The 13439-nt window shown below is 40.9% G+C and overlaps 1 protein-coding gene and 1 pseudogene across 2 annotated transcripts in view; one reads left to right on the top strand and one right to left on the bottom strand.

The window, feature by feature from the left end:
• SNAP25 (synaptosome associated protein 25) overlaps positions 1 to 13439 on the top strand; it is a 97638-nt gene that overhangs the window by 13530 nt on the left and 70669 nt on the right. The gene's annotated exons all lie outside the window — the stretch shown is intronic.
• On the bottom strand, positions 3934 to 4608 carry LOC116836492 (recombining binding protein suppressor of hairless-like; annotated as a pseudogene).

The raw sequence follows: 13439 nt of genomic DNA, 5'->3' as shown, positions 1-13439 counted from the left end.
CGTTTTCTTGGGTTCTGCCACCCACTTCTGCCCTGCCTGACAAACATTTCTGTCTCCTATCATAAGAGATTGTTTTAAAGGCAGATTGGATGGTTCTCAGATGTGGTAGCTTTTGTTGTGGAGGCCTGTCAGTTTAGTACATTTCTGAGATGAGTACATCAGGGAAAAGACAATGTGAAAAAAACCTCTTAAGACTTTGAGAATGTGCTGAGTATAATTTAAAATGCATTATGGACAACTTCTTTAACGTAACACAGTAGGGACAGCTCGGTGCCTCTTTAAAGTTATTTTCTTTATTAGCAGGGGATTTTGCAGTCATCAGTTCTTCTAATCGTTCGTTTCTCAATGATTGACTGTTCTTAATACTATGAGGCTGTTGTTCTGGGAGCAGGTAGCTAACTTTCACAGGTCATGCATCCGTTCTGAGAATCATTTGCTGAATGTGATAATGCTACTATTTAACAGGTTAATGACTAAGAATGAAAAAGGACTGCATGGACAGTGAAGTGGATGTTCATTACTGTAGTACCCAAATGGCCAGATTAGCCCCTGCGGCATTTAATGCTTGTATATCAAGCAGTCCAGCAGATGGTTATAGAACAGGCTAGTGGCACTTCAGGTTCTCAGAGGGCATCAGCTGTGTAGCCTTTTTGTTTCTTGAAAATGTAAGGCAAAAAGCGACCCTCTCTTCCACAATGCTTTACCCCTATTGATGTCAGTGAGGGAGCCACACACATAAGAAGAGAAGGACTCATGGATCCAAGGGGAGAAATTTAAATAATAATACACTGTGTTTTTTATGATCAAGCACTGTACAGACATTAACCAACTAATCCTTCCAGCAGCCCTGTGAGGTGGGTAGGTTACTAGGATTGCCCCTATTTTACAGATAGGGAAACTGAAACAGAGAGGTGAAGTGACTTGCCAAGGCCATACAGTGTTTAAGTGGCAGAACCAGTAGTACAACTCAGGACTGCCTGAATCTCAGCCCTGTTCTCATTTCTCCAGACCACATCACTGTGATAGTAGTAAACACTGATGTTGTGTTAGCACCCCACGGTTCCAGTTAGGATCAGGGGCCCCATTGTGTTTGGTGTGTTCTAGAAAAGACAATCCCTGCCTTGAGGGCCTTACAGTGTAAAGACACAAGCAGATGAAGGGTAGCAAATGGGGGGGACACTGTACAACCAAATGAGTTGGTGACAAATTGGCTCAACTTTGTGAGTTCTATGAATTGCAGTCATTTTTTGGGTTTGGTTTGGTTTGATTGGCTATGACCCCTGCCTTCCTGTTTTACCCATTGATTTAAAAGTCCAGAAAAATGTCATCATGGCTTACAGTTAGTTGTATTACATTGTACATGCCATGATACTACTTGTAATTTTGATAAACTTGTTACCTATGTTGGAGGATCTTGCATCTTGGTCATTGACTGTGGGAGGTGGAAATGGTGTTTGGTAGTCTAGATTTTTTGTAAAAAACAACAACAACAAAAAAAAATTACCTCTGGAGGAGAAAATGAAGCTGTTTTTTTGATGCTGCTCCTTTTTAGATGATTAGAAAAAGTTTTCTCCTGATCTTTTCAAAATACACTCCTTATGCCAAGTCACACCTTTCACCTCAACTGGTAGATGGTAGACTTGCATGTCCTGTTTGAGAGCCAGCTACTGGACCTTCCTTTTCTCTTGGCTAGATGTTTGATGTACTGGCTCTCTCCTCTAACTTACTGGACCTCAGCAATTCATTCCCCTTCTGTCTTGATTACTCTATTTCTCTCTGACATCCTCTCTGCTCATTTCTCACATACAGAAGATCCTTTTGTCACAGTACCTTTGTTCCATGGATTAGGCACTGATCTCTGTGGCTGCCCCAGGATTCATTCTTCCATGTTACCTTCCATTTCTGCTTCAGATCCACTCCTATGCTCTACTGAACCCCACTGCTCTTCTCTGCACCATCCATTAACTTGATCATTACATTCTTCCTTATCAAGTTGATTCTAGAGTCCTATTATTCTTTGCTGTTTCTCACAATGTCCTCTTGAGGCTTTTCTTGTATTGCCCAGTTCTCTTACCAAAAAAGGTAGCTCTCAGAAGCTCTCTTTTTAATCGAGAGAAACAGCCAGAAGACATCTCACTGCACAACACCATGGGACTGAGAGAAAGAACATGGACAGAATGTTGCTGCTATAGTGATTAAAGGCAAGATTTTCAAAGCACTCAGTATTGGTCTAACTCCGCTTCCATTGCAATCAAATTCCCAATGGCTTTAACAGGAGCAGAGTTAGGCCAGCACTTCTTAGGGTATGCACAATGTGTCTCAAGTGACAAATGACCAGGATTCATCATCAAATTTGGTCTGCTGGTTGGATCATTAGCTTCTCCACCCCAGGCGGGGTACTGATGGGGAGTACGATGTCAATGCTGATCCGTGCCACTCAGGTTAGTACTGAGAAATTCTGAAAATCCCACCTCAAAGTCTTATTGTACATCTTCCAATCATCTAGCAAGGCATCCAGATTGTAAACAGCAAGAGACAAGGACAAAGAAATCTTCTTGTGTTGATTATATCTTTACATGCTGATTGCTCCCGCTACATACAATGCATGTGCGATGACAATTACTAGTTGTATGTTATTTCTATAGTTTCTAAATGGTTAGTGTTTCATTTGTTGCTAACAACCTGGTTTCTGTGGTTAAACTACTCTTGGACCTATGTTTAAATGAGTAGTAGTGTTTGGGTTACAAACTTCCTAGATTACTGTGGTTAACTTGTGTACATTGTTTTGCTCGGAAGGTTTTATTATTATTCATTCTGGCCTTTTTCCTTTCTAGACTAATTTACCATATATCCTGAGTAAAAAAATGTAGCCAAAATTTTAGCCAATACCAACCCACCTCTGAATTGGTTTGCCCATTGCTTTGCATGCAAAATTAGACATGCATCTCATTTGGAGCCACAACACCTGGATCTGGACATGCAGAATGAGCAGCTGGAAGCTCACCTATCTAGTTTGCTTTTGCACGTGACTATGTGCGGACTCAAATCGGTGCATGCCCATTTTGGCAGTGTCATAAACAGATAGCTAAGGGTTAATGTTTCTTTTACCTGTAAAGGGTTAACAAAGGGAACCAAACACCTGACCAGAGGCCAATCAGGAAACTGGATTTTTCAAAGCTCAGGGAGGGAAATTTTGGGGTGTGTGTCTTTTGTCTGTGTCTCTGTTCTGTGCTCTCTCGGCTATGAGAGTGATCTCTATCTCCAGGCTCTTCTAATCTTCTTTTTCCAAGTTGTGAGTACAAAGGTAGAAAAACAATAGGCTTATATTGTTTTTTTTGTATTTACATGTGTGTAGTTGCTGGAATGTTTTAAATTGTATATCTTTTTGGATAAGGCTGTTTATTCATTTTTCTTTTAAGCAATTGACCCTGTATATTGTCAACCTTGATACAGAGAACAGTTTTATGTCTTTTTCTTTCTTTTTATATAAAGCTATCAGATCTAAGCTGGTAATTAAGCTTAGAGGAATTTATACTAGGCACCCACATTTTGGACGCTAAGGTTCAGAATTGGGATTTATGCTTATAACAGGCAGATGCAATCAGTTGGATCCACACATTTGGAGGCTGGGGCTATCCTGCTGTTTGGTGTGTGGATGTTCCGTTTAGCAAAAATATTCCAGGGACATTTTCTTAAATCTTCTTTTTTGGACCTAAGTATGTAATCTGTCTGCCACTCAGACCTCCCATGGACTTCACAGGGAGTTCCGTAAGGAGGTTGCTTTCAGGAATCGGTACTTAATGTCTGGTAAGGTAGATATATAAACTGTTGATTTTTATAGGCAACCCCTGTTTGCTTGGAGAGGCACTCTGTCACCCCCTAGAAACTGATTAGTCTGCTACAGCCTTGGCTAAGAGAGATGTGCCATTTAGATCAGAGGTCCCAGGTTTGATCCCTATTGCCAAAGTCACTGTGAAACTGGATTATTCTCTCCTGGGAAAGGCACAAGTACATTCTTGCTGTATTTTAAGGTAGAATACACATTTATGGAGCTGCAATGCTGGATCATTTGCCTCCAGTAATGCTGTCTCTTGATCCATTTTTCAAATAATCAGTCTTTGAGAATGCAATGCTAGTATCTGAACACTCAAGTTTGACAGTCTGTCCATAATGAATGGAACCATCTCTCCCTGCAACTTCCTCTGCCTCTATGTGCAAGTATCTGGTGCTACCTGTTTGGGATTGAAGTCTATTAAATAGTGCCACTTTTGTCCCTGATGCTATACATAAGTCTACATTCTTCAGTGATTTTGTTTCTTTTTAGAAGGTTTGGAGATGACTTTGATCCATTCACTGAGGAACACACCGATGTCACTATTGCCAGAGAATTTTTATTGATAACATGAAGTGCTTTCTCTTGTCTGAATCAGAGAGGTCCAGTGTTTTCGCTGTGCACTAGTTCTTTCCTTGCAAGTTCAGCTGTTGCATTCGTTGGTCGTGGTGTCCTATTCCAATGAAAACAGATGGTTGTAACTCTTGTTCAGCACAACCATCACATTCCCTTTGTTCTTTTTTTTTCTTCTTCTTCTTCTTCCATCTACTGCCCATACAATCGTCTCCTCATTTCCTGGTTTTGGTACATGTCTTGAGTGCCTTGTTCAGGGAGATTCCAGGGCACTAGATTACCATAATCCAGCCTGTTCACTGATATTGCAACACTATACCGTACAGTTAATATTATTCTAATAGGGCCCAGGATAATTTGCTTTAGGAAACTGATATTGTTCCAAAAAATTAGGTGCTATGTATGCTTAGTAAAAGTCTTTAGTACTTGGATTTCTGGCAATGGAGCCTCTAAAGGGTATTAATCTATTAGGGTATATAGGGCTCTCTTCCATTGGGTCTGATTTTAGCTTCAATTCTGGCTTAATCAGAGTCCTTTACTTTAGCTCAGCATCATAATCTGGGGTCACCATTATTCAGCCAGATTCCTAAAAATATCTACTCTCTCTTCACAGGGGTGTGGGCCAACTCCCACTGATGTCAACAGAAGGATTCCCGTTGAGTTCAGTGAGTGTTGTTTTGGGCGTGAGGCAATTAGCTTTGCAAAGCATTTTTATGGCCTGGTAGGATGAATCTGACATTCCTTGAGACTGCTTCCTAAACTGGCCAGTGCATTGACCAACAAAGAGACCTAATTGGACAGATGCTTGTAAACTTCCAGAATTTCTCTTCCTTAGCCCTAAACCTGACAGAACCTACAAGGAAGAGTCCCAAGACCTTTCTGCTAAACATGATCTCCACAGGGCTATGCATTCTGTCAACACAAAGATTCCCCGCTGCTCTGTTAGTGATGGTAATATAGCATTTGGGCCTGTATATTTGCCTGAAATACAATTTGGGGTTTTGCTTGCCTGTTTGACTTTTGATATTCTTATATCCTTACTAACATGTGTGAACAAAGACACTATGTGTTGCTTCTACCCAACCAGATGGGTTTGTTAGTATAATGAGAAGACTCTGACGGGTGTCTACGAAGCACTATGCAGTGTGTAGATCACCCTTTGCTCAGGACTATGCCTACAGGCATAAACTACAGCATAGTTGGCAGATTTAAACAAAATCCAGCTACACGTCTGCATGACATCAAGTATCCCATCAGTGAATTAGCCCCTTGTGCCATTAGTTTTTGGCACAGCTAGAACCAACTTACATATACATGGATGTCTGCAGGAAGCCAATGTTTGCAGAGTACAACCATTGTATAATAGCAGCGTAGTTGTTTCTTAAACAGAGAGAGAGACCGGTGAGCAAAGTGGTAAATATTGCCATCTACTCCTTGAAAATGCACATTTCCTATACAACTCTCAGTCAGGAAATCAAAGCAAGTCACCATGTGTAAGTGTCACAAGGGAAAAATTGGACTTTTTCTTTAACTGAAAAAGCAAATGAGATGGAGAAAGAATTATATTTCAAAGGCTGCATACATAGATATCTGTACAGAATTCTGGACGTGTTTTGGGAAAAGGCTTTGAATTAAAGTGTTGCTTCAGTGGAAGTCATGATACAAAATGAAAAAGTGCATATAATAGAGGTGATCACATAAAGCTGTGCTGGTAAGCAGTCACTCACAGTGTAGTTCCATTAGAGAAGATGATAGCTATTTGGAAGATTATGTTTAGTAGCGACCTTGTGACTCTGACTTCCAGGCTGTTAAAAACTATTTGTGTGACTAACTGCACAGCAGTGCTACTCCCCCCGCACCCTTACCTCCTCTGTAACCCAAACCACAAACCTCCGTGGAACATCCATACCACAAACCGGTCCCCCTACCTAGTGCCCCAGTGCCACATGGCTGAAGTAAGCAAGGCAGCAACCTGCAGGCAAAAGGAAAAATCAAACCCAAAGCAGGCTTTTAAGCTTTTTATTGGCAGTGTGCTCATGCGCAGAGAAGAGGATTGCACAACTGAGAGCCAATCCGCTCTCCAGAGGGAAATTAAAAAAAAAAAAGTGAAAGCCAAAAATCGGCAACAAATATAGGCACAATAGAACAATTACACAAAGAAAGAAGCCAAAATCCGCTTACTGTGAGCGGGCTTGGCAACATTCCGAGTCGGAAGGGATTGACAGTATGGTCCTTAAACTGTAGCTGTAAACAATCTTCCAGTGCAGGTTCCTTTGCAGCCTTTAAGTTCCAGTGAGCTGTGATAAGGAAGATGGGCCTGGGATGCTTGCAGTTTGTTCCAAACCTGTTAGTAAGTTGTCTCATTAAGAATTAATCTCACAGCAGCGCTGAGAATCAAGAGCAATTGATTAGCAGTCATTAGAGTTGGCTGGAAAAAGGTAAATATTTCATGACAAATTTAAAACAAAATTCATTCAGTATTTTTTTTCATGAAATTGTTCATTTTCCAATGCAAAATGCAAAAAGATTTTTTCTTTTTTTTCCTCAAAAATTCCAAAACATTTCATTTTGGCAGGAAAAACAATATTTTCTCTCTCCTTTTTTACTTGTTTGTCTTGTTTTCAGTGGCAAAAAATAAATAAAAATGAGAGAAAGTAGGGAAATGAGAGAACTGTTATTTATTTTGCACTGGAAAAAGAGGAAACAAAAATACTATTATTTTTTCATTTTGTATTTTTATCAAAATGGAAACATTTTCAAGAATCAAATAGCTTGGCAAAACATTTTGATTTTTGTCAAGGCAGTATTTTCAATAATTTAGTTGAGTTTTAAAACGTTGACCCACTCTAATAGTAACTAGATGGCTCACCATAATCATTATGGGTCAGATTTTGATGACTTTATTCACATTGCGTAGTATCTCCATTGAGTAGTGTAACAGACCCAGACCAGTGGGGTACAGGAGTCTGGTACAGGGTAAATATACTGGTCACTGGATGAGCAGTTTTCTGTTCCCTGAGTGACCAGAGCAGGGGCTGCACTAGAGTAATCAGGAACCTGCTAGAACCAATTAAGGCAGGCTAATCAGGGCACCTGGGTTTAAAAAGGAGCTCACTCTAGTTTGTGGTGGGCGTGTGAGGAGCTGGGAGCAAGAGGCGCAAGAAGCTGAGAGGGAGAGGGAGAGAGAGAGGGAGAGTGTGTGCTGCTGGAAGACTAAGGAGTACAAGCGTTATCAGACACCAGGAGGAAGGTCCTGTGGTGAGGATAAAGAAGGTGTTTGGAGGAGGCCATGGGGAAGTAGCCCAGGGAGTTGTAGCTGTCATGCAGCTGTTTCAGGAGGCACTATAGACAGCTGCAATCCACAGGGCCCCTGGGCTGGAGCCCGAGTAGAGGGTGGCCCTGGGTTCCCCCCAGGCCTCCTAACTCCTGATCAGATACAGGAAGAGTTGACCCAGATTGTGGGTTCCACCAGAGGGGAAGATCACTAAGGTGAGCAAATCTGCCAATAAGCAGAGGACCCACCAAGGTAGAGGAGGAACTTTGTCACAGTAGTTAATGAGTGGTGTTACTTGTGGAGTTAAATGTCACCTAATATGAGTAAGGGTATAAGAATCTGGCTTTATAGTAACAACCAGGATTGAAGTACTATATGTTACTTCTAATGAAATGGATGATATTTGTATAATAGGTTTACTCCTATCTAGAAGAGATAATGGATGTTCTTTTCCCCCTCCATGGTGACACCCAGCATCATATACCTCGTCTCAGTCCAAAATACCTATGCACATGTGCCAAGAGCACTTGCATTTTACTCAAGCATTGGAAGACTGGGAACAAATTTCCCATCAGCCAGAGGGTATATTTCCAAGTCTGATCTCGCAGCCAGGTGACCTCCTCCAAATGTTAGTGAGATATGTTGCTGGGCTGGCACGCTGTCAGAATAAGCACACACAATTTTAAAAAAAGTGGTAGATATTTTGTCATTATGACTAGTTATTTAGGGCCAGCTCGTCAGGTGGCGTAATTCAGTGTAGTTACATTGCAGACAAAGGAGCTGTGTCAGTTTATACCAGATGAGGATCTGGCCCATTTAGTTTACAAAAAAACCTGACAGAAGAAAAGGAAAAATGTGCAGTTTTAGCTCAAGATGCAAGAACAAAAGACGGGCTGTGGAATTGCTCTTCCTTTATAAAGAAAGCTCAGTATGTACCTGGGATGTGTACTATAAAAGGAGTAATTACAAGTGCATTGAGAATAATCCTACACATATACTCACAATCACCAGCAAAGGGCCAGATCCTCAGTACTGGCACACATCAGTGCAAAACCTCGGAAGTCAATGGAGCTATCCTGGTTAACACCAGCTGAGGATCTGGCCCCCCAAAATGCATAAGTATGTACATATATTGGCCTGAAGGAGGCAGAAAAAAAAGTTTGATTACACACTTCAGGTGAAACCCTGACTCTGTTGAAATCAACTGGGGGGAGGTTGCCATTGACTTCATTGAAGCCAAGATTCCTGCCTTCATGTCAGTGAGAATTTGCTCAGGATATCATTCTGAAATGGCTGAATATGAATGAATCACTCCTGATTAATCAGCTGTTAAGAAGAAGTATTAAGCAGGGAGTGGGTTAGCCAATTTGCTTATCAGCAACGCAGTAACCACATGACCATCTGAAGAGAGATACTTAAAGCATGACTCAGTTGTCGAAGTGGGAGAATGATTAGCGCTGAAACGTTTATGTGGTGAATTCTCCCCTCTATTCTGGTTCATGAATTGCCTGCCGCCGGATCATGATTTTCTCAGGCTTACTTGTTAGTCAAAGTTATTTGCTGAGTAATTTCTGCAAATAATTTTTGGTCCTCAGATTGTTCATTGCACATATTCAAAATTCAAGCTGTGTTGTCTACTTTTAATAGTATATGAAAGTCACATGACATGTTCAGTTCCCTGATTGGATGACAGTAACTCTTAGAATCAGGTTGCTGGTGCAAAAGCTCCTTGTTGCTGTAACAGAGTGGCCTGCCCCTTTTAGGGGCCAGGGGTCTGGGGCTACCCTAGCACAGTTCAATCAGCCCCACTGGTACCATAATTAACTGTATCCTTTCCTGATGAGGAGGGACTAAGGAGGTGAGGTGTTAGTATGATGAGCACCTGGGCCTCTTAATAAAAAAGGTTTATGAGACACAGAAGGAAGCTGAGGAGGAACCACAGGGAGGTGCCTGGATTCCTGTGGACAACCCTGGAGTAGGATGCGGAAGTGGGGCTGAGACAGTGAGGGACTCCAGGGAAGGAGCCTAGAAGTCAGGGTCTATCCCAAAGCCCAGAAGGGTCTGGGAACTGAGCCCATAGAGTGGGCTGAAGAGAAGCCCAAGGCGGTGAAAGACCCTTTTATTTGTGTGAACTTTTGGTTGGACTTCTGTTACTTGGAAGTGGGTTAGAACTAGACATAACTTAGCTGAAGGGCTATCTCATGGACAGAAACAGGCATCAGAGGCTGAAGAAGCAATCAGCAGGGAGTGTTAGGGGCAAACCCCCCTGCAATGCCATGCACTAATGCCACGGGGCATTAAGATCATGAGTGGAATTGTTTACCATTATAAATTCCAAATTTGCTTTCCAAGAATATCCTCCAATGGTCACTTATAATTTGCTGTTTCTACAAACATACCTGCCAGCAAACTTATTCACTAGAACTTTCATTGGAAGCAAAAATAACACAAGGGATGTGAATCTAGCATTATTTAGTGATCCAATGATGCCATTAAAAATAATATTGCAATTTCAGGAAGGTATTTTGGTCACATTCTCCCATATGAGGATACCAAGCCCTATTCTGCAAAAATAGCAATAGACACTTGAGATGCAGCCACCAGAGTACCATCTTGAGCAAGAAAAGATATTGAGGGTGATGATTTCCCTGTTGAGATTGTACCATGTCTTGCAGGAGTTTTAGCATCACTAAGAGATCTCTGAAAGGAAGATCACAGCACACCAAGGTCTGGTCTGCACTTAAAATTTAGGTTGATTGGAATAATATCTGATTAGAATTTGCTAATAGCTCAGAAACCACCTGGCTAACCAAGGGCATGTTAAACATTAAAGATATTATTGAACAGTTTTAGCCTCCTTCACATATCTTCATGATAAATACCAGCTGCCAACAGAGCAAGGTCCTTTCTACAATAAGCTTTGACTCAAAATTATGAAGGAGCTGGGGAATTGTTGGCAGGCCACAAATAACACCCAACGTGAAGTGCAACTTAAAAAGTATGCTAGCCAGAAACATTTTGTGGGTAATGTATGCAAATGACTGAACTCCTTGGTTTAGCTTATTGACTATCCCATAAAATAAAAATGGGGGAAGAAGCTAACCATCTCCATTTCCTCTGATGGGTGGGACAATGTCTGACACAATATATACAGGTTTCAGAGGGGTAGCCATGTTAGTCTGTGGCACCTGAAAGACTAACACATTTATTTGGGCATATGCTTTCATGGGCTATAACCCACTTCATCAGATGCATAGAGTAAATTAGGCCTGAATAAAGACTGGGAGTGGCTGGGTCACTACAAAATATTTTTTTCACTCTGTTGATATTCACCCCTTATTGTCAACTGTTGGAAATAGGTCGCATCCACTCTGATTGAATTGGCTTCGTTAGCACTGACCCCCAATTTGGTAAGGCAATGCCTATCTTTTCATGTGCTATATATTTGTACCTGCCTGCTGTATTTTTCACTCCATGCATCTGATGAAGTGTGTTAGCTCACGAAAGCTTATGCCCAAATACATTTTAGTCTCAAAGGTGCCACAAGGACTCCTCATCGTTTTTACAATATCTACAGAAAATCCTGTTCTCTGTTTTTGTGTTTCTTTCAGAACAAAATTCTAAATAGATGTTACTGGACCCCTGAGTGTTCACATACAGCTGGACTCACCCCGCATAGAAAAAGTTAGAGATATGACAGCCCCAATGCAAACCTGTCTCATATAATCTTTGAATGTCAAAGTATATCCACATTTGGTCAGGATTTCCCCGACGTTTGTGTTTTGGGCATTCTAAAAGCTTTACCCTGTTTGAATCATGCCAGGAAATGGATTGCTGCAGGACTTACAGTGGCCAAAAGAGTCATTTTACGAAAACAGTAATCTGCTATCCCTCTCCCCCTCCTCGCCCTCCACACACACATATTATTTGATTGGCTAACTGTGCTAACCAACACCGATTTCATGGAAAAACTGACATTAACCTGTAGAGGCACAAGCTCCAGCGACGAAGACACTTGGTCTTTCATGAAAGCATTACAAACTGACTCCAGGTAGACTGGGCTTCTGATGTGTCTGTCCTTTTTCTTTTGGTGGGCATTGGTAGGGAATTACTTTTCATAATGTGCAGGAGTATTTATATATGAATATTTGATACTGTGTTATTGTAACAGCTGTACTCCTGTTGTGTTTTCTTTGTCATTATATTTGAATCTGTTGGTATGGATATGTTAAAACTTCTGAAAAATAAAATGTAAAATCTTTCTCACCATAGCTATATCGTTCACAAGTGGGAAAAATCCACACCCCCATGCAGTGGAAGACTGCTTCCTCGCTTGGTGTTTCTACAGCCACAGAACTACCTTTTCTGTCAGTGTAGGTCTATGCTATAGAATTATGTTGGAATAGCTATGGTGCTGGTCCATTGCTATAGAGGTTGCCAAACCAGAGAATTTGCCGAACCATGGAAGGTCAATATGTATCAAGCAAGTCTCTTTATTTTTATCTAGCTGAGGCAAATAAACGAAACAACGCTTGCAACGCCGCCTAGCCAAGGCTTACCAGCTCTCTTCATAACAAAGTGTTAGTGTTGTTACACAATTTTACTGTATTGGCACAAGGAAATAAGTATAAAAAACATAAAATAAAATCATGCTGGACCATAGATGTTGCCGGACCAGAGCGTTTCAACCTGTACTACGATGTAAACAGAGCTTGGCAAAAATTGAAAAAACAATGAAAAAAATTAAAATTCTGAAATTCTTTTTATTTTGGACGTTTCATAGAAGATATTTATGAATTTTTTTTAGCATTTTTTCAATATCTTTTCATAATTTTAATTGAAAACATTGAAATTTAGAATAAGTGGTGTGGGGGAGCGAGGATTTTTGGCAAACAAAAAAGTCAAATGCTATATAGCATTTTTTAATTTACAAAATTATGAAAAAATATTGGGTAAAAAGCAGGTCTATTTTGTTAAAAATAATTGATAATGCTGATTTTGGGCTCTCATTTTGGAAAATGAGGCCATTTTTCAATGATCAAACTTTTTGATTGAAAAATTTCTACCAGTTCAGATGGCTGCATCTCATCTAGGACTTGGGGTGGGAGGTGTACTGCAAGAAGAGAAGCCAGTGGTTCATGTGTCCAAGTCACTATGCATAAATCGCAAAAGAGATGTCCAACTGTGCACACTTTTCTCAATATGTGGTCCGGGGGGTGGAAGGAGGGGCTTACGCAGAGTCTGACCATATTATCTTTGATGGCAATCATGTGAAAATAAATTGTGGCAGTTCCCACAAAGCTAAAAAGAATGATGGAGAAATGCAGTGCTGTAATTAAACACAGACCAGGAAAGGATTATCAGTTGCTGATATCTTAAGTAGATTGTCTCAAGCAGGGCAGGGCAATATGGAGGAGTCCTTTGAGGAACTAATTAATTCATCTAACAGGTTACTTGTGTTGGACCAGAAACTGACAGAACTACGGGGTGCCACTAAGCAAGACCTCATTTGTCCACATTGCTGGAAAATATCCTGGCTGATCAAAAGGAAAACATTAATAAATGCCATGGCTTTTGAATCTGGTGGTTGTAGACAAGTTCAGGGGGGTTACCACCACCTTTCATATCTCTAAGGCTAAATATGGGAGGAGCCTCAAAACTTGTTTCTTTTGTAACATGGGAGGTGGATAGTATGGAAAAGGCTGAGAACTGTGATGATTTCCACAGTAACATCATCTAGGTAGAAAATTGTTATGGAGG

This window comes from Chelonoidis abingdonii, chromosome 3 (assembly GCF_003597395.2).
Source record: "Chelonoidis abingdonii isolate Lonesome George chromosome 3, CheloAbing_2.0, whole genome shotgun sequence".
NCBI lineage: Eukaryota > Metazoa > Chordata > Testudines > Testudinidae > Chelonoidis > Chelonoidis abingdonii.
Note: the sequence above shows the minus strand (reverse complement) of the source record. Positions and strands in the feature narration are given on the sequence as shown.